At 40.5% G+C, this 20,455-nt stretch overlaps 1 protein-coding gene across 1 annotated transcript in view; it reads right to left on the reverse strand.

Moving 5' to 3' along the window:
* The window catches only part of ZBTB38 (zinc finger and BTB domain containing 38), a 172,697-nt gene extending 153,582 nt beyond the window's left edge, over nt 1–19,115 (reverse strand). Inside the window, exon 1 of the mRNA XM_049867525.1 lies at nt 19,098–19,115. The gene's annotated coding sequence lies outside the window, so the exon portion shown is untranslated. The remainder of the gene's footprint in view (nt 1–19,097) is intronic.
* Nucleotides 19,116–20,455: the final 1,340 nt, after the last annotated feature.

The following is a 20,455-nucleotide window of genomic DNA, read 5'->3' on the forward strand; positions in this document are numbered from 1 at the left end:
AACTAGGCAGGAAGTGGACATCTCAGCACGGGCTATACCCAGTAGATCACAGGGTCTCCCTCTTACAAATCTGACCTGAGGGGCAGGCAGTCTGTGGTTAGATGGCAGCAGGTTTGGGAGCCATGAAGTTCTACAGACTCTGGGCTGGAGGCCATGTGGAGCAAGGAGAGGTTAGCTGACAAGCAGTGTCAGGCAGGGAGAAGCAGGCATGAAGTAGGCCCAGAGTGAACAGCCAGCCCCACTACCAACTGTCTCACTTACGCGTGCCTGGGCCTGGCTGCACCTGACTCGCTGCCCTAGGTTTCCTCTACCTATACCCTTACACTACCCCCAGCCCCTTTTTATTGAGCTGGTTGGAATTGAGTTCTAGTTCATCCAAACGAGCCTTTAGCAGAGCATTGTGAAGGCCTAGGTTTCACAATGTACCCAGGTGTCCTCAAAGGCCTGCAAAGGCTCATACAAAAAGACAGGTTTCCAACGTTTGTAGAACTCACTGCAGAGCTTCAATCACTTGTGACCTCTGTGACCCAAAATGCAAACTTCTAGAATTTAAATGGTCTTAGCTAGGTCATCTGTCTAAGAAATGCCTTTCTACAGGACAGATATTTTTTCTTGATGTTGTGTTGTATCCTTTTTCTGACGGCTTCTCTGTTTTTGTTGTTGTTGCTAGCCGCCGTCAACAGACACCAACTCATGGTGACTTTGCGTACAACAGAACAAAATGTTTCCTGGTCTTGCATCATCCTCACGATCACCAACATGGTCGAGTCCACCAGTGTGGCCAATGTGCCAAGACATCTCACTGAAGGTCTCTCTCGTCCTTCACCGGTCCTCTACTTCACCAAACATGATGTCCTCCTCCAGCAATTGATCCCCAAAAAAAAAAAATTTTTTTTTTTTTTAATGGTGTGTCCCAAGGGTGTCAGACAATGTTTTGTTGTGATCCATAGATTTTCATTGGCTAATTTTTGGAAGTAGATCACCAGGCCCTTCTTCCTAGGCTGTCTTAATCTGGAAGCTCTGCTGAAAACTGTCTACCTTGGGTAAATTGCTGGTAGTTGAAGTACTAGTAATATAGCTTCCAGAATCACAGCTACATGTAAACCACCATAGTACGACAAACTGACAGATGAAGGGTGGGTTACAGGCATGCTTTTCAACGGTAGTTATGAATTTCCTCTACTATTTATCACATTAGCAATGGAAATAATAACAGCAGGTTCCAATGGTTTTCAAATTTTCAGTACCAAGTTCTTTTTTTTTTTTCTTCTTTCTCCTCTTTCTCTAATTAATGTTACTGAAAACCTCAGTACAGAAGAGCTATAAGTTGAGCTGAACTCTGGGTTCCTTCTTTCTACACTCACCTCCCCATCCCTGCCTGCAGGCTTCTCTTTAGAATCCAAGGGCACCAGGAACAAACATTAAGTTCACTGTTTGGGCGGCAGATCATTTCATCCTTATCACAAGCAAACATCCTGTACATATTATAGCCTGTCCCATGCTCTGGAAATACAATGAAGTGTAAGACACTGTTCCCACAAAAGGAGAGGCAGGCAGATAAAATGCAAACAATGACCAACCAGAGCTGTGCCAAGTAGGAAAGTGTTATAGGCCCTGCGGCACAGTGAGTTATTTAATATGGCTTTTCTAGCCAGTCTTTGCAACCCCCACAAAATGACTGAATGGGACTATGCAAATATGGTGTTTGTAGCCCATCAAGGGGTTTGCACAGCCTGCTAGGAATGCAAATAAGGTGCATGGAACCCCCGTGGGGGTGGGATCATGCAAATAAGGTGTATGGAACCCTAATGAGGGGATTGGTCAGTTTTGCCATCCCACTAGGCTTAAAAAAGAAAGCCAATCCCAGAGCGAATGGAGGACCTCACTACCACCAAGAAAGAAGAGACAGGAGAGGAATGCATCCTTTGGACCTCAGAGTGCTGTGCTGAGAAACTCCTAGGCCCAGGAGACAGAGAGAAAGCTGTAACACCAGAGACGGTAAAAGATGGCATGAAGCAGTGGTAGAGAACGGCAGCAGCAGAACCAGGAGACCAGAGCAAGACGGCTTGGTGGGCTTTCCAGCCCGCAGAGCAAGGCAGTTACAGTGGGTGTGCCGAACCATGGAGATAAGAGAGCTTAGTGCCTTTGGGCAGAGGCTTCCTGGCGGAGTGGGGTGCCCCTGAACACTTAATGGTGGAGCTAAGGAGCTTTGTAACACTTGTCTGATCAGGCCAGAGACCAGACCAATGGCCTGAGTGGCCAAGGGCCAGAGAGAGGCCGCCTGTGGGTATGGTTGAGAAGAGGCTGTCCTGATCGAAGACTGTATCCTGAGTTGTTCCTGATCCTGAATTGCAACCTGTTACTTCCCTAATAAACCCATTAACTGTGAGGATGGTGAGTTGTGTGTGGCCATTGCAATGAATTATCTAACCCAGCAGAGAACTATAGAGTGCTGTGGGAGGGATGGCTGATGTCAGAACTGGTAAAAAGGCTGGAGGGTGGAGGCAGGGACGGATTATCCAGTAGGCAAGGTAAACACGTGATTAAAGGCATCAAAAAAAACAGGGGCACCAGTTGTCCAAAGCAAAGATCCATAGATGCCAAGCAGACAAGACCCCAGGAAAAGCCAGTGCCACAGTGGAAGGGAAAAGGCAGGGCACTAAATGAAACTGAAACCAGCTCCAGTGTGTGCTGGCTGAAAATAAAATTCATGCAAGGGTCACGAGGGTGCCCACTCACAGGGTTGTTTAAGCTATGAGGCCCCTACCACTTAAAAATCTTGGTTGTTATCTGTCTCCTACAGTGCCCTTATGCGTAATCGAAACTCCTTATCTCGGCAGGTTTCTTGGGAGTACACTATTTCTTTCCAATAAACATGAGGTGGCGGTGGGCTGTCAAGTCTAACTCTTGCTGTTTTCACCCAATATGCAACACAAGCGGTTACTGGGCAAGGATAGATTATATTGATAGATAACAGAGTTTCCGATCCATTTTGATAATCCTTTTTATTTCAGTTGGGTCTGTTGTAATGTCCTCCATTTCATTTCTTATTTGGATTATTTGCGCCCTCTCCTATTTTTCTCTTATCATTTTGGCCAACAGTTTGTTGATTTGGTTGATCCTTTCAAAGAACCAATTTTTGGTTTTGTTGATTCTATTGTTTTTCTGTTCTCTATTTCATTTATCTCTGCTCTGATCTTTATTATTTCCTTTCTTCTGGTGGCTGTGGGCTTCTTTTGCTGTTCTCTATTTGTTTGAGGTGTGTAGCTAATGTTTTGATTTTGTCTCTTCTTTTTTGATGTGTGCATCTATTGTTATAAATTGATCTCTGAGCACTGTCTTTGCTGTGTCCCAAAGGTTTTAGTATGATGTGTTTTCATTTTATTTGATTCTAGGAATTTTTCATCCTGTCTTTGATTTCTTCTATTACCCAGTGGTTTTAAGCAGGGTGTTATTCAGCTTCCATGTATTCGACCTTTTTTTTCTTGCTCTTCCTGTTATTAATTTCTACTTTGATGGCATTGTGATCGGAGAAGATACTTTGTATTATCTCAATGTTTTGGATTTTGTTGAGGGCCGCTTTGTGGCCTAAGATGTGGTCTCTTCTGGAGAACGTTCCATATGCATTAGTAAAGAATATGTACTTTGCTGCTGATGGGTGGAGTGCTCTCTATGTATGTCTACGAGGTCAAGTTGGCTGATTGTAGCCTTTAGATCTTCTGTATCTTTGCTGAGTTTCTTTCTAGATGTTCTGTCCTTTACCCAGAGTGGTGTGTTGAAGTCTCCTCCTATTATTGTGGAACTGTCAATTTCTCTTTTCAGTGCTGTTAGAGCTCGTTTTATATATTTTCGAGCCTTGTCATTGGATGCCTAGATATTTACTATGGTTATGTCTTCATGATGGACTGTCCCTTTAATCATTATCTCATGCCCTTCTTTGTTTTTTAGGTGGATTTTGTTTTAAAGTCTATTTTATTTGAGATTAGTATTGCCACTCCTGCTCTTTTTTGGTAGTTGTTTGCTTGATATTTTTTTCCAATCCTTTGATTTTTAATAGATTTATATCTTTGTTTCTAAGGTGTGTCTCTTGTAGACAGCATATTGATTGGCCCTGTTTTTAATCCATTCTATAACTCTCTGTCTCTTTATGGGTTCATTTAGGCCATTTGCACTCAGTGTGATTATTGATAAGTATGAGTTAATTGCTGTCATTTTGTAGAGTTTTTTTTTTTTTTTTTTTTTTTTGTGGTGCTGACATTCTCTTTGTTCCACTTACTCTCCTGTGCTGAATTCCTTTTGTTTGTGGATTTTTTTCATTTCTTTCATTTCTTTCATTTTTGTAGATCTTGCATTTACTGTGACTTTATGTTTTTCTTCTTTATTTTGATAAATAGGTCTGTTAACTTTCTTTGTGCATTACCTTGAAATTTACCCCTATCTTCCTAAGTTTCAACCAGTCTTTTATTACTTGGTATCAACTTGACTTCCTCTCAATTTGAACGTTCTGTACCTACACCAGTTATTCCCTCTTTTATTGTTCTGATGTTGTTGTCATTTACAGATTAACCACTCTGGTTCCCTGTTGTAAATCTTTTAGTTTTGTTTTATCTTTGAGAGTTCATTACCTACGTTGGTATCTGGCTGATGCAGTCTTGTGTCCTAGATTCAGGCTGTTGTCTGATGTTGTTGGTTCTCTAACTGAAGGACTCCCTTTAATAATTCCTGTAAGTTTCATTTGGTTTTTACATATTCCCTTAACTTCTGTATATCTGGAAATGTCCTAATTTCGCCATCATATTTGAGTGAGAGTTTTGCAGGATGTATTATTCTTGGATGGCAATTTTTTTCTTTCAAGGTTTTATATATGTTATCCCATTGCCTTCTTGCCTGCATATTTTCTGCCGCGTTATCAGAGCTTAGTCTTATTGTTTCCCCTCTGTATGTGCCTTTTTGTTTTTCTCGAGCTGCTCTCAGGATTCTTTCTTTGTCTTTGGTTTTAGTGAGTGTGATAATATGTCTTGGTGATTTTCTTTTGGGGTCTGATTGTCATGGATTGAATTGTGTCCCCCCAAAAATATGTGTCAACTTGGTTATGCCATGATTCCTAGTGTTGTGTGGCTGTCCTCCATTTTGTGATTGATATAATTTTCCTATATATTGTAAATTCTAATCTCTGCCTGTAGTTAATGAGGCAAGATTGGATTATGTTAAAGAGGATTAGGGTGGGATTGTAACACCCTTACTAAGGTCACATCCCCAATCCAGTGTAAAGGGAGTTTCCCTGGGGTGTGGCCTGCACCACCTTTTATCTTACAAGAGATAAAAGGAAAGCGAAGTGAGCGGGGGTCGGGGGAGAACCTCATACCACCAAGAAAGCAGCACCAGAAACAGAGCATGTCCTTTAGACCAGGGGTTCCTATGCAGAGAAACTCCTAGACCAGGGGAAGACTGATGACAGGAACCTTCCTCCAGAGTTGACAGACAAAGAAAGCCTTCCCCTGGAACTGATGCCCTGTATTTGGACTTGTAGCCTCCTAGGCTGTGAGAGAACAAAAACTATCCACTTCTGGGATTTCTGTTATAGCAGCACTAGACAACTAAGACACTGATCCATTTTGAGAGAACAGTCTTATGCATTCATGTCTGCAGATCCAGCAACTCCAGGAGGGCCCTCCAGGAGGGCCAGTGATGCTCTTTTCCATGATACAAACACAAGGGTATGCTCTTGTGCATGTCCTGGTAAACAACATATGGGAACTTCAGTCCCAGATGACGTGCAAAAGCAAAGGAATTTGAATAAGTTGACCATTGCAATGAATTCAGTCAAGTTACTTTTTATGTACATAGCATTTATGTACAGAGTTATGTCTTAAGTTTTGTAAACAATACTTGTAACTTTAAAATATGTTTAGCATACACTCGGAACACAATCTAGCATACATTTAATATATACTAATGTGGGTAAAAATTTTGGGAATATTAATATTTATCTAACAGAAAAAGTTTTAATTTTTGAATCAAGTGAGTTTCATTTTTTATAGTCAATTGCACAGATCACAGTGCTTGATATCGCTCTACATATGCTAATAAATGAGGTTCAGGCACATTAAGAGGATGCAAAATCCAACATTTATTTATTGTGCAGAATATGTTCGTTTTGCAACAATCAGTGTTTTCCTGAATTCGTCTTCCAAGAAAGCAACAAAGGGTGTTTATCAGAACATTACTTACATATTTTACCAGAAAATTTATGTGTCTCCATGTAAGGAAACGGACCAATTCCTCAAGGAAATAAATTAAATGAATATTTAGATAATAAAATTATGTAAGTGTATTTTATTTTCCATTTCCCTTCAGACTGGCTTTATTTTAAGGAATTGATTGATATTGTTATGACTTGCAAAACAAACTTGCTCATTGAGAAGTAGTGCTGTTGTTACATCAATTATGCAATTACGTACGTATTTTCAAATATGGGAGTTGAACAGTTCCACAAAGAAATAAAATGTACCTTTTATAAATTTTGTGTATGATGACAATTATATTTTCCTTTTCATTTTGGACCAATCGGGTACAACTTCACATTCAGTTCTCACGTCAACCATATAAAAATGCCCCAGCAGCACTATAATCATGTGACTCGTGAAAATCTCATCCTGTCCAGTGCAAAACAAACCAAAATCTATCTTTTGATTGAGCATACCCTTGTATTTGTATCATGCTCTTTGCAATTGCTCTTGCCCCTGGCATGCATCAGCAGTAGTCCAGTGAACTATGAAGACATAGCATCAAAGGATGGAAAGTGAGTGTACAAGTTTTTACGTATTATTTCAAGACAAAAAACACTCATGGAAATCTGTGAAGGGCCCACCAACAAACGTCATACGAGAAACAAATGAAATTATTTCTGACTGCCTTGTAAGTACTATTTCTTTTGATTCTCAGACCTAAAGAACAAAATTATATGTTCCAAATCAATTTTTTTATTTACTAATTTTCAAATATAAATTTTTGTGTCAACATCCAAATTGGAATATTAATTTTATTTTATAAATTATACTTGTTTTATAAAGTTTATTTTCGATTACTCAAATTTATTTGCTACGGTAGAACCAAATTTTAAAAAGTGACATAATTGTATATCCAGGTAAAATGAAATGAAAACAACTAACATTTCAAAAATGAAAACTCACAGAAGATAAAAAGAAAAGGATTTGTGAATCCTTAAAGACAATTCTAAAATTAACTCCGTTTTTATAACGTAATGAATCAAAAGAGACTTACTCTGTTGAACGCTTGAGTTTAATGGGTGCAAATCATTGTACTAATACTAGTGCTGGAATTACTAATAGCAATGTGAATATAACAGAATTTGTTCTAAATTCTGCATCTATTCCTTGCTGTAGTATTAGTATTTTAATAATAGTGTCGAAAGTGAAACTATTTCAGAATCTGAAATTGTCACATCTGCAGACCTCATAAATAGCAGAAATACAGATCCTGCTTTGTGGAATAATTTTTGTTCTAATGATGTAAATTATTAGATCAAAAAAGGGCCAAGGGTTTGTCAACATCACAGTGGACCATTTGAAAATTCACGTAGAAAATTTCTGGATGGTAAATAAACAAGGTTCTATAGTCAGAGTATATTTCTAGGGGTGCAAAGCTATTGGTGAAAATTATAAGAGGGAGTAGATATTGTATTCTCCATCAGTCAGCTCTGTATATTGTTTTATTTGTAAACTATTTAGTCCTAAATCATTTAATTCTTGATTTGCTATGGATGGACTTAGCAACTGGTGCAACTCAAATATGATTGACAAACATGAAAACAGTTCAATTTACAGAGATTGTGTGCTGTCATATTTAAACTGAAGACATGGTTTTGGCTTAACTCATGAACTGGAAACACAAATTAATGAAGAATGTCGGTAAAGGAAAGCCATTTTGCAACACACTTTTGCTGTCATCATAACAATCGCTGAACATGGACTTTTTGGGGTGAAGAAATGAAGTGTTTGGGTCCTCACAAAATGGAAAATGTTGGAGTTTACTTGAACTTGTTGCTCAGTTTGATTCATTTTTAGCAGGGCACATCTCAACACAGGGAAGAGCAACCCATCGTATATGTCTAAAACATCATGTGAAGAATTAATAAACAAGTGATAAAGTTCGATCAACTATTTTCAGTGAAATAAGTATAGCTTGATACTTCAGTTTGTAGATTCCACTCCTGATCTTTCTCATACAGATAAGCTAAGTATTGTTTTAAGACATGCATCTTCAACAGATGGAAAACCTGTTGAGCAATTCATCACATTCAGTAGCTTAAAAAGTCATACCATTAAAGAAATTCCTAATCAAGCACTTCACTATTTACATGAAGTTTGCAAAACGGTTTTTCTAAGTGCAGATGCCAGCCCTATGACAATGCTGCCAATATGTCAGGGCATTATAAAGGCATGCAACAAAAAGTTTTAGAATGTAATGAATATGCTATTTTCATACCACGTGCTGCACATTCACTTAACCTTGTAGGACATAGCGTAACAGATTGTTGTCGGAAGCAGTTGATTTTTTTCCCTACTGTTCAATTACTCTACACATTTTTTGCTGCCTCTACTCACCGAAAGACAGTTCTTAAAACATTTAGGCAATGATCAAGTATTAAAATGTCTTTCTAATACACACTGGGAAGTGCGTGCTGTAGCAACAAGTACAATCCTGGAATCTACACTCAGATTCTAGATGCCTTAGAAAATACTGCTGAAGACCAGACACAAAAAAGGAGAAACCAAAAGAGAAACTGAAAACATCGCTAACAAAATGCAAACACTAGAGTTGCTGATTATGTGGAACAATATATTGCAGCATTTTCATTGGATGAATCAAACTCTCCAAGATTCAGAAGCAAATGTATAGGCATGCACAGATCTCTGCCAGTCAGGGTGTTAACGTAATTTAAAAGCATACTTTGAAAATTCAGAAAACGCAACAAAACAAATACTGTCATATACTGATCATCAAACAGTTCACTGGTGCCGAAGCATTAGAAAGAAAGAAGTAAATGGCGGAAGTGCTCCAGAAGTATTGAGTGCCAGGGATCAATTTCGCATAACCACATGCTACATCATTATTGACACACTTAAATCCTGCATGAAAAGAAAGGCAAAAATATATGAAGTTCTTTCAAATAGATTTTCCTTCTTAAACAGTGTGGATAGACCTGATGAAGACTGCATGAAGGTAGCCAAGAAATTCGTGCAGGCTTATCCCAATGACCTAAATATAGGCCTTTATGGAGAAGTGTGACAATTTGATTCTCACATGAGAACTAAATTTACAGATTCGGGAAAGACATATTTTACTCACGTAGGCATGTATAATTCCATAATAGAAGATAAAATACAGTGCATATTTCCCAATGTGGAAATTGCTTTACCCATGTTCCTAACTGTAATGATCACAAGCTATACAACAGAACACTTCTTTTTGTCCCTAAAGAAAAAAACCCTCAGCATACAACAATGATTCAAGAAAGGCTTCATTCCTTATCCTTATTATGTATGGAAGGGGATATTGTTGGGCAGCTTAACAGAGATAAAATCATTGAAGAATTTGTAGGAGCAAAGAATAGGAAGAGATATTTTTAATTATAACATGTTAGAGATGAAAGATTTATCTAAAAATAAAACAGTGATTTGTTGTAATATTTGTTTTCTGATCATTACATTTTCCTTCATAACATCTTCATTTGTTCATTTATAATTATAGCATTTATTATGAGACAAGCATCAAAATTGAAGTACGAACCGTTTAAAGCAAAATTGGTGAAAATCGACTTTTCCTTGTGAGAGAGCAACAGAATTTTACATCGGTTGTTGAAACAACTAAATTCACTGACTCATCTTTGTTGTAGAACATGTGGAATATTCTTTTTGTAGAAAATGTGGCATACAGTAAAAATGTTTGTACCCTGCACCCACTAAAAATTTTATAATCCAGTTCATCTCATTTCGCTAACGTGGCATACACCACTTTCGTGTTCGATTGCTAATATTACAGTCTCATTTGAAAAGAAGTTACATCATGGATTGCTAAGACACACACATATATATACATGTATATATATGACTCCCATATCCTGTTCAAATGTGTGAATAAGCAGAGGAGGGGGCACCACAAATTATGAGTGTTTAGGGCCCTCACATGCCTTAATCCGGCCCCGGATGGAGGTATGTCTGACCTTCACCTCAAAGCAATCAGCCTTGGGCTGTTAATGCTGGTAATGATTCTCCTCCCCTCCTGTGAAGTTAGGTCTGACACTGCTGATAAGCCATTTTTAGAGGCACAGTTAGGGCTATGGGACTCAGAGCTGGGAAAAGTCACGAGGGAGTCAGGGAGGGCTCCATGGAGGAGGTGGGCCTTCTGCACGATTTCAACAAATTTATAATTAAAAAAAAGAAAAGAAAAGAAAATCTGATGGGTGGGGGTGTTAGGGTGTATCCAGGCAAAAAGAGTAGTGTGAGCAGGAGTGGAAATATCTGTGGTGCATTCAGGAAATGGTTGGCTGATGAATTTGACTGACTGGAATAACAGGGCATTCCAAAAGGAAAAGTGGGAAGAAGTCAGATATTGAATGACAGGTTAGGAAAATTCAATTCATTTAGGAGACCATCAAGAGCCCTGAATGATTCAACTTAGGAGAGAAAACCATTAGGTCGAAAAAGAAAAACAAGATAGGAATAAAAATGAGACGTCAAACTGTAGAGATGTGGCATTTGACATGGTCGGCAGGAAAAGGAGAGGGTCAGCAAAGGAAAACAATGACACATTTCCCCTTTGCTGACCCTCTGTCCAAAAGGGTCATAAGCCTATGAGACTGGTGAAGGCAAGCTGCGTTATCTCTCATTTATTCATCAGGCATCAAGAAGCACGGTGACTCATTTGAAGTCAGCCAGCCACAGTGACTCCTGGGGGTCCTGACTCACAGCCCTTCCCAGAAGAATCCTCTCTGATCGACAACACATGATCACTGGACACTTGGTCGGCAGCCCCATGACAGCAGTCTCCTGAATAGATCAATGTTTCCCAGACCTTTCTCCTTCTGCCCGAATCCATGAACGGGAAACACCGAACTCTCCCCCAGTCTCCGTCTTAGCTTACTATAGCACACCTGCAGCCAAGGGGATCCAGAGAAGAATTGCATTATATGAAACCTCAACTAAAACCATCAAAATGAAAACACACTGTGTACACGCATGCACACACACAGCCATTCATGAAGCTGGACCCGCAAAGGTGGGGGTTTGCACTCAGGCCTGCCCTGAAGGAAGGGCGTTGATGCTGCAAACTTCCATGAGGAAGACGGTACAAGATGTTTTCTCACCAGACACAGCTTGATGGTGGCACATGTGGGCTGGCCAACTCACTTGTTCACTCTCTCTCCGCTACATAACCAACAGCCTGAGTTTGCTTAATGGTTGCCAGGAGTGATATGGACTCTCCACGTTGGAACTTAACCAAGGTCTTTGCCCGACCACTTTGGTTGGGGCTCTCAGCTGTTGGCTGAGGTATAAGCCATCTTAATCCACAAGGCAGATATTCACCTCAGTAGCCACAAAATGTACACACACACCAAACTAGAAGTAAATCAGACTTTTAGGTTTGATGTCAAAACTAATGCGATAGAGTCGGAGGTTTTATAAGCAAAAGTTCTAAGAGATACTGCTCTTAATAAATAGTATTCCAGCTGACAGAATACTCCACATATACCCTCTTTCTTGATCCTCATAAGAACCTGGAGATCTAAGGAAAGCATGTTATGGAGGGGGAAATAGAGGCAGGCAAAAAGAGCCTGAGTGTCCTGCACGAGGTCCCTAGACCAGGCACTGTGGAACCACCCCCTTATCCTGGCCCTCTGGTTCCAGAAGTGGCGTTCCTCCAAAGGCCCCACAGGCTGGATGAGGCTGACGTCATCAGAAAGGACAAGGACCGGTGGGTGAGGATAGCACTCACACATCACCATCAGCAGAGGAAGGCTTCCTGTATGCCGGGCTGGACTTCCCAGCACTTCTCCCAGAGTTTCTAAGAGTCTACGCCTGAGGCTCTGGGGGCGAAGGGAGAGGACATTCATTCCCTCGTGCCCTTACAGTCAGGGGAGTGCGTCAGCCGTAGTCCCAGCCAGTGACTCAGCACTTATGGGAAGGTCAGACACCCTCCCTGAGGTCACAGGCTGCAGGCATCTCTGGACTCCTACCTCCCAGCACCTGTCACGAGGCAGGAGGAGAGAACTCTTAAAACAACCTCCTGGTGATGGTGCCACCTCCCCTTCATTATTTTTTCTATTCCAACTAGTTCTCCAAATATTATAAATGTAATTTGTGCACCTGATTAAAAACTGCAAGCAGTACAAAAGGGTGTCCAATGAAAAGAAAAACAATAGAAGTGTAAATATATTTTTCTCCTTCTTGATGCATCAATGTAAGGCAGCATCATGTCATTTCCTTTTGTGTAAGATGAGGGATTAGGCACTTTGTGTGTCTTTCCACTTCTTTCTTCCACCCCCTCCCTAATCTCTGCCCCCCTTACCACCAGTCACTGCTACACGGCGCCAAGGCTTTTAACTTTTATTTCCTGTTCTAGAAATATAATTGTCCTTCATCTTTAGCTTGATTCATAGAATTAAAAAAAGAGGAATCCATATTCATAATATTCTGATTGTGTAAGTATTATTCTCTCCAGAGACAAGTGGAGACCCCAGAGAAGGACATGCAGCCATGTGTCACTTAACTTGTGCTCCTCAAAAGAAAACTAAAAATTAACTAAATGGGAAGAAGGGCTTGGGGGAGGGGTTGGAGTGGTGTACTGAAATTATTTTTCCTCAGTATGTTGAAGACACTCTCTAACTCCTTCTATCATTGAGCGGCCTGAAGGATGAGAAGAACAAAACCAGAGGCCTTAAATCATATGTCATCTGCACCTTTTGCACACCTTCTCTGTGCTGGGTACTAACCTATGTGCTTAAGATGCACGTAAGAACAGCTCTCACCTTCTAAGAGCTCCTGGGGGAGAGAGAGTAAAACCACAGAATGAAAGCGCCAAGAAAGCAGGGCTTTTCTTCTTCTTCTTTGTGTTTTGTTCACTGTTGTGTTTTTAGTATTACTTACTTACTGAATGAGTACAATGCCAGAATTATGCAGTACCCCATACCGTACCCATTGCAGCCGAGTCGATTCTGACTCATAGTGACCCTACAGGACAGAGAAGAACTGCCCCATATGGCTTCCAAGGAGTGCCTGGTGGAATTCGAACTGCTGATCTTTTGGTTAGCTGCTGTAGCTCTTAACCACTTACGCCATCAGAGTTTCCTGAGTTATGCAGTGGGGTGGCTAATTCAGGATTAACCATCAAATACTGTATGCACTGACTTACACTGAACAAGGTACACATACATGGGCTTAATTGTATTCACTTGCTAATCTGTGGTGAGCAATCTCGCATGGGTTTCACCACGTCTTTGATGTGGTGGGGAACAGGTGAAATTGTGCACTACAGATTGGTGGGAGGGCACCATATCCCATGAGTACCTTGCTTATTGGGTAATCTGGCCCCCACGCCTATGAGAACACTAAGGAGAAGCCCTGGAGGGCACCCACCTCAGCCTTGAGGGTTCAGACAATGTTCCCAAAGAGAGTTTGGCTTGAATACTGAAGACCAAATAGAAATAGGAAATGGGAAGAAACTGGGAAAGGGAATTCCCAGTAGTTCCATATGTCTAAAGCAGGAAATGTGTTTGGGAACATGGCAGGAGATGAGGTAGAAATGACAAGAGAGGGCATTCACTGGAGGGCTGTCAGCATGGGAGTGACATGGTCAGATCCGTGTTTTAGAGAACCGTCCCCTAATGTGGGCAACGTGAGGAATGGATGGGGGTTGGAGGCGGGGATCCAGTTAGGAGGCTGAGGCTGTCTCTGTGGTGAGACATGATGAGAACCTGAACGAAGGTGCTGAGGGTAGGGTGAAAGGCCCAGATCTGAGAAACACCTACGAGGTAGAATCTGGACAATCTGATAGCTGATGGGCTCAATGGGATGGAGAAGTCCAAGGTGAGCTCCTGATCCGAGTAACTGAGAGGGTGGTGACATCATTCACAAAAAGAGAGGAAAAGAAGAACAGCAAGGGCGGCACACTTTGAGGAGTGCTGAGGACATCGTACATGTGTATGTGGGACTTCCAAGTGGGGATGTCCAGTAGACAGGTGGATGCATTTATAGATCATAAAATCATTAGCAAGTGAGTGGTAGGTGAAGCCAAAGACAGAAAAATGTAGGATATTATGTATATTACGTATGAGAAACACCACCTTTAAGGACGGATAAACAAAGAGAAGTCCATGAAGGAGACTGGGGGAAGTTAAATTCGGAGAGGGTATCATCTGTTTCCCCGTAGGGGTGTGTGCGAATGAGTGCGTGATGTCTGTGTTAACTGGTGCATCCCTTCTGGTTTTCCTCTCTTGAAATAACTTGAAGCACTAGATTGTATGACTCGAATCTGTCCCTATTCATCTTGGGGTGACAGCCACCACAGGCACAACCTAGCTCTCGATGTGATTATCAAGTCTCTCTAGGATTTTCAGGAAATATTGGAAGTCACAGGAGAGTTTCAGTAGTTTTCCAACCAGTTGGTTTCCCTGGCAGTTAGCCGGTCCCCACCCCCTTTTTTGCTTTTTAAATAAACTTTTTATTAGGAGTACTTTCAGAATTACAGAAAAACTGTGAAGATAGTACAGAGACTTCCCATATACCCCACACCCAATTTCCCCTATTGTAAATACCTTACATTAGTATGGTTACATTTGTCATAACTAATTAACCAATATTGATACATTATTATTATTAACTAAAGTCCACACTTCATTCAGATTTCCTTAGTTTTTAATTAATGTCCTTTTTCTTTTCCAGGAAAGCATCCAAAACACCACATTACACTTAGTCGTCACGTTTCCTTAGGCTCTTCTGAACTGTGACAGTTCCTCACACTTCCCTTGTATATGATGACCTTGAGAGTTTTGAAGACTTTCTTTTACAGCATTCCTTCAGTTTGGGATGTGTCTGATGCTTTTCTCATGATTGGCCTGGAGCTATGGATTTTGGGAAAGTGCCTTCTCATCGTATCAAAAGTACCTGCTACCAACTTGACTTATCACTGTTGACGCTGACCTTGATCACCTGGCTGAGGCAGTTTTGTCAAGTTTTCCCACTGTAAAATTACCTGCTTTTCCATAGTATACTCTGGAAGGAAGCCACTACATGAAGCCTACACTTAAGGAGTAGGAAGTTACGTTTTTTCAATCAGTGAGAGAGTTTTAAAGTGCCTTTTCACATGAAGGACTTTTCTCTCCAGCTTCCTTTCCTATCTTTAAGACATTCTTTTAAGGAACTTTCTATGGGACTTAACTTTATAAATGTATCTAAATACACACATTAAAAACAAAACAAAACCCGTTGCCGTCAAGTCGATTCCAACTCACAGCGACCCTACAGAACAGAGTAGAAACCATAGGATTTCCAAGGAGCGCCTAGTGGATTCAAACTGCTGACCTTTTGGTTAGCAGAAGTAGCTCTTAACCACTACGCCACCCGGGTTTCCAAATACACACATTAGAAATATTATATTGCAAGATTTTAAAATGCAGGTAAGTACACATAAAAACTGCTACCTGTTGTCAGTTTGTCATATTGTGGTAGCTTGCATGATGCTATGAGGCTGGAAGCTACACAGCAGGATCACCCATGGTAGACAGGTTTCAGCGGAGGCTCCAGACTAAGACAGACTGGGAAGACAGGGCTAGACATCTACTTCCAAAAATTAGCCAGTGAAAACTCTGTGGATCGCAACAAAATATTGCCCAATATAGTGCTGGAAGATGAGCCCTGTAGGTTAAACCCACTGCCATAGTAGGTTAGAAGTACTCCAAATACCCAGTGGCCACAACAATAGGCTGGAGCATACCAATGATGGTAACGATGATGCAGGTCTGGGCAACACTTTATTCTGTTGTATATGGAATCTCCATGAGTTGGAGCTTGGTTGACAGCAACTAACAACAGTGTGTAAAAATGGTGGAAATGTTTTGTTACATATATTCCACCACATTAAAAAAAAAAAAAACCTGGTAAGAGCCACTTCCCTCCAAAAAGGCACTGATTAACCACTGTCTCAGGCCTGGAGGTCCCCCAGAGGCAAATCTAGAAGGAGGTCTTGTTGAGAGGACCATCTGGCAAGCTCTAACTCTTTGTCTACCCTGCTGGTGCTATGTGTGAAGTTGGCTTAACTGCAAAGTCATGGAGAAGTGGTTCCACTCCTCTAGAAGAGAGAGACATCAGAAAGGAAGTACTCAAAAAGAATAAGAATGTTGAGGAACTTTTCACTGTATTACCCAGATAAAGCCCTATATTGTTACAATAACAGCACCCATTTCTATAAATAAAAAGTATCATTGCAAACATATACAACATGATTAGAGACTTCATCACTATAAAGAGTTTCACACCAAGATAGTAGAAAAGAGGATTATTATCTAAAAACATAATGAAGCCCCAACAAGAATAATTGCCACATGAGTAGGAAAACACAGCATTTCCATCTTAGCATAATAATCAGAATAATTTTTTTTAATTTAATAGAAAATATATTGCACCCTGGTAAGACAAGACCCATTCAAATGCTGGACAATGAATAAGGAAGGCTGAAGAAGAACTGACGTCTTTTGAGTTATGGTGTTGGTGAAGAATATTGAATATACCAGGGGCTGTCAGAAAAATGAACAAATCTGTCTTGGAAGAAGTACAGCCAGGGTGCTCCTTAGAAGGAAGGATGGTAAGACTTTGTCTTACATACTTCAGTGGGACCAGTCCCTGGAGAAGGACATCATGCTTGGTAATATAGAGGGTCAGTGAAAAAGAGGAAGACCCTTGACAAGATGGATTGACACAGTGGCTGCAACAATGGGCTCAAGCATACCAATGACTGTGAGGATGGCACATGGCCAGGCAGTGTTTCATTCTGTCGTACACAGGGTCGCTATGAGTCAGAATCGACTGAACAGTACCTAACAACAAAAGATAAGACGCTAGGCCCCTGCTTTGGTTCTCTCCATGGCTGTGTCCTGCTGCCCTCCACAGAGTAAGGAAAGGCAAGTTGGTGACAAACATTAACTGTTTTTCTCTCTCACTCTCTTTTCCTGGACTTTGAAGTTAAATGTTACGCAAGCATTAACTTGCTTCTTAAATAAAGCCACAAAAAGAACACTCTAATCTGAGCATATGTTTTACCCCAACACTTTCCCATGAACGCTAAGAATTCTGATTTCTTCTCTACCAGATGTCTCTCTCTCACAGCATTTGGTTAAAATAGACTTAACTTATTATTCCTATTATTTTGCTTTGAAGTGTTTTCCCAAGAATGCCTTTTGGAGGTTATTTTAGGTGGGTATACTAAGTTTTCTCTCAAAATAATTTGATTTAAAGGGAAAACATATTAAGCAGCAGTACAAATGGTAAAATACATGGCAAGTATCACTGGCTGAAGTTTGAGATCCATTAAACTCTTCATTAATGCATTTCACAGGTTAAATATATTGTACAAGTAGAGCTTTAATCATCTTGCTATAACTTTGGCAACAACCCACAGCAGCTAACATGGGGCATTTACTGGTTTTCCCAGTAACCAGTCATTGTCTACCTCTAACACCAACAGTTTTCTTTTATAATATACTTGTGCCGATCTCACTAGTCTTAATCACTCCAGCTAAACCCTTCAAACTCACCAAACCACACCCCACATTAAGACAACCTCTGCCAAGCTGGTGTCAGAAGGGAGCTTTCTCAGAATTTACTTCAGAGATGCTTGTAGATTTCCTCCTAGGTTATATTTTATTTTCCCCAAATTAAAATAATATAAAATTATAGTGACTAACATTGACACACTTTAATATATATTGCTATCTGAATTGCTGAAGAAACAATCCCTTAGTTTTGAGATCTTGATTTAATAAAAATACTATGTGTTCATTACTTCCCCTTCTACCTCTACTGTGATGGTGTATTTTGCAAGGTATGCATCATTCAAAGTTGGCTTGCTGAACTGGAATCGTGTGCTGAATGATCTCCGTGAAATCTAGGTGGATACCATATAAGTGCTAATTTCCTTAATATTTTTTTTTCCTGCATTGAGATGTTTTTCCTTGACACGTAACTAAGTATTTTTTTTGAGCTTTTGCTAAATTACTGCGTGGCTAATCCTTCTCAACGGCAGGAAGCCTCGATATTTGTAAATTTCCTCTGCACACCATTTCTGATTAGTTGACCTTTTCTAACTCCCAAACCGACCAATTGTAATCAATTCTATCACCCCTGTGATCAGCACGCATTTATCCATAAAATGTCTCTCTGTAGACCCTAAGTGAAGTTCTTGGTTGTTTTAATTTGCTTTTAGAATTGGTAGAGGAAGAGGACAAATGGCTGCTTTGTTACAAGGTTTTGAATCTATCTTAAAACATGATCGTTGCTCTTTGTCTTTATGCTAAAATTTCAAAGAATATGTTTGTTGTTATTCTGCTTTTTTTTTTTTTTAATTCTGCTTGTCTACCATTAATTTATCTTTATAAATACACTCTTCATTTTGCAAAAGTGACTTAATTCATTTTATTGATTTTAGGTGCTGGTGATGATGTACCTAATTAGCTTTGAGAACATGACTACGGTATCATTATATTATTTCTGAATAATATATCAGTTAACATTCTTTCCACTCATGCTCACCCTCCAAGCCCTTCCTCCTTCTCTTCCTCCCTCTTTCTTTCCTTCCTTCATCAGAGATGTATTCAGCATCTACATGCCACGGACTATGCTAGATTCTGGGTAGTCAATGATGGATAAACTCTCTGCCCTGTGAAGCATATTCTATTGATTTAAAAATCTTTCCTTCCTGTTTATTCCAAAGGTCATTCAGAGAAAATATACCAGTGGAATTCAGGGGAGAGAAAGCAAACAGGGGCAGATTTCATCGAGTGGGAGAAAAAATATGTCACTAACCTTTAGCTGTTGTAATCTTTCTTCTTTGGGGGCTCTGGCTATATCAACAGTTCTCTTCCCCAGGAACAGGAGGCATTTTTCCTCTTCTAGCATAAGTAGCCATGGGTGGAAATGTTTGGTTGGACGCTAGTTGGTGGAGATCCAGGGCAGCAGGAGAGGCCTCCTAGAAAACTCAAGTGCCCACCCTCATCTGGTGTGGCTGCCTGAGGTCTCGGGTAGGGAGCTCCTATAGAAAACCACAAATGCACAGGAAATTGGGGAAAATCTGATAAAGGCCAACCATCAAATGACACACGTACAAAAGGGAAACAGTTAAGAATTAACCCAAATTAATTTAAGGTTACAAGAGCAAGTAGTGCAACGGTCTAGTTAATAAGTTGCTAATATTCAAAGCTAGGGCATTTGAGTCAAATGACTGAGGGCTATCAGGGGCAGGTGGATGGAGAAAGAAATCTATCACAGAGTCATAAATTGCTGTGGGAACTAGAAGCATGCACTGTTCACTTGCCTGATACAGATTGGTTCATCCATCCATCTACCCACACACACATCTATTGATCCATTCAGCAGATACTTGTTATGTACCACACTGCTATGTGATGGTGCTGAGGATACAGCAAGAGCCTGGCTTCATGGAGCTTACAACTCAGCAGCAGTTCAGTCAACAGGAGGCATGTTGAATAATCAGCCGGAATTAGGTAGGGATTATACTAAGAAAAAGGCAATGTCGTATCACTTGAGTCTACTAAATTTGCCTTTCTTTGGAACATCAGGGCCCAGAGTAACTTCCAGTGGAATGAACTGTGACCCACCCCCTCATTCCTTCCATATTCTGGAGTTACCTCCTCCTTTTTTCTTCCTTGTGAGCCTCCACACCTACAGGCTCACGCCCACCTACACGCAGGCCTCCAGTCTTGCCCTAACAGGGAACAGAAGACCTTCAGCTATTCTGCACTTGCTTAAGAGTCCATTTCTTGAATTTCTGATTTCTTCAGTTTCCAAACTCTAAAAATTGAGTTCAAGTTCCTGGATTGCCCAGGCTCAGTATCTATCCAATGTCCTCTGCTTGACTGATACCCATCAGTCTACATGACTCCACTCATACCTCTAACTTAGGCCTGAAGATTTGGACCGTGGTAGCCCTGCCAGAGTGTCTAGGGAGTGCAGTCAGCGGACAGAAGTGAACAAACCCAAAAGCGATATGGGTTAAAGGTCTGGAGACCAGGTAAGCAGGTGTAGTCGTAGGGAACATAGCCCGTGGGGACATACTTCGTCTAGAAAACCCTCCCAGAAATAATTCTTCCTATATTATACTTTGGAGACGGTTTAGTGGTAAGAGTAATGAGTTTCTTTGTAAA

Source organism: Elephas maximus, chromosome 23, assembly GCF_024166365.1.
Source record: "Elephas maximus indicus isolate mEleMax1 chromosome 23, mEleMax1 primary haplotype, whole genome shotgun sequence".
NCBI classification, from domain to species: Eukaryota; Metazoa; Chordata; class Mammalia; order Proboscidea; family Elephantidae; genus Elephas; species Elephas maximus.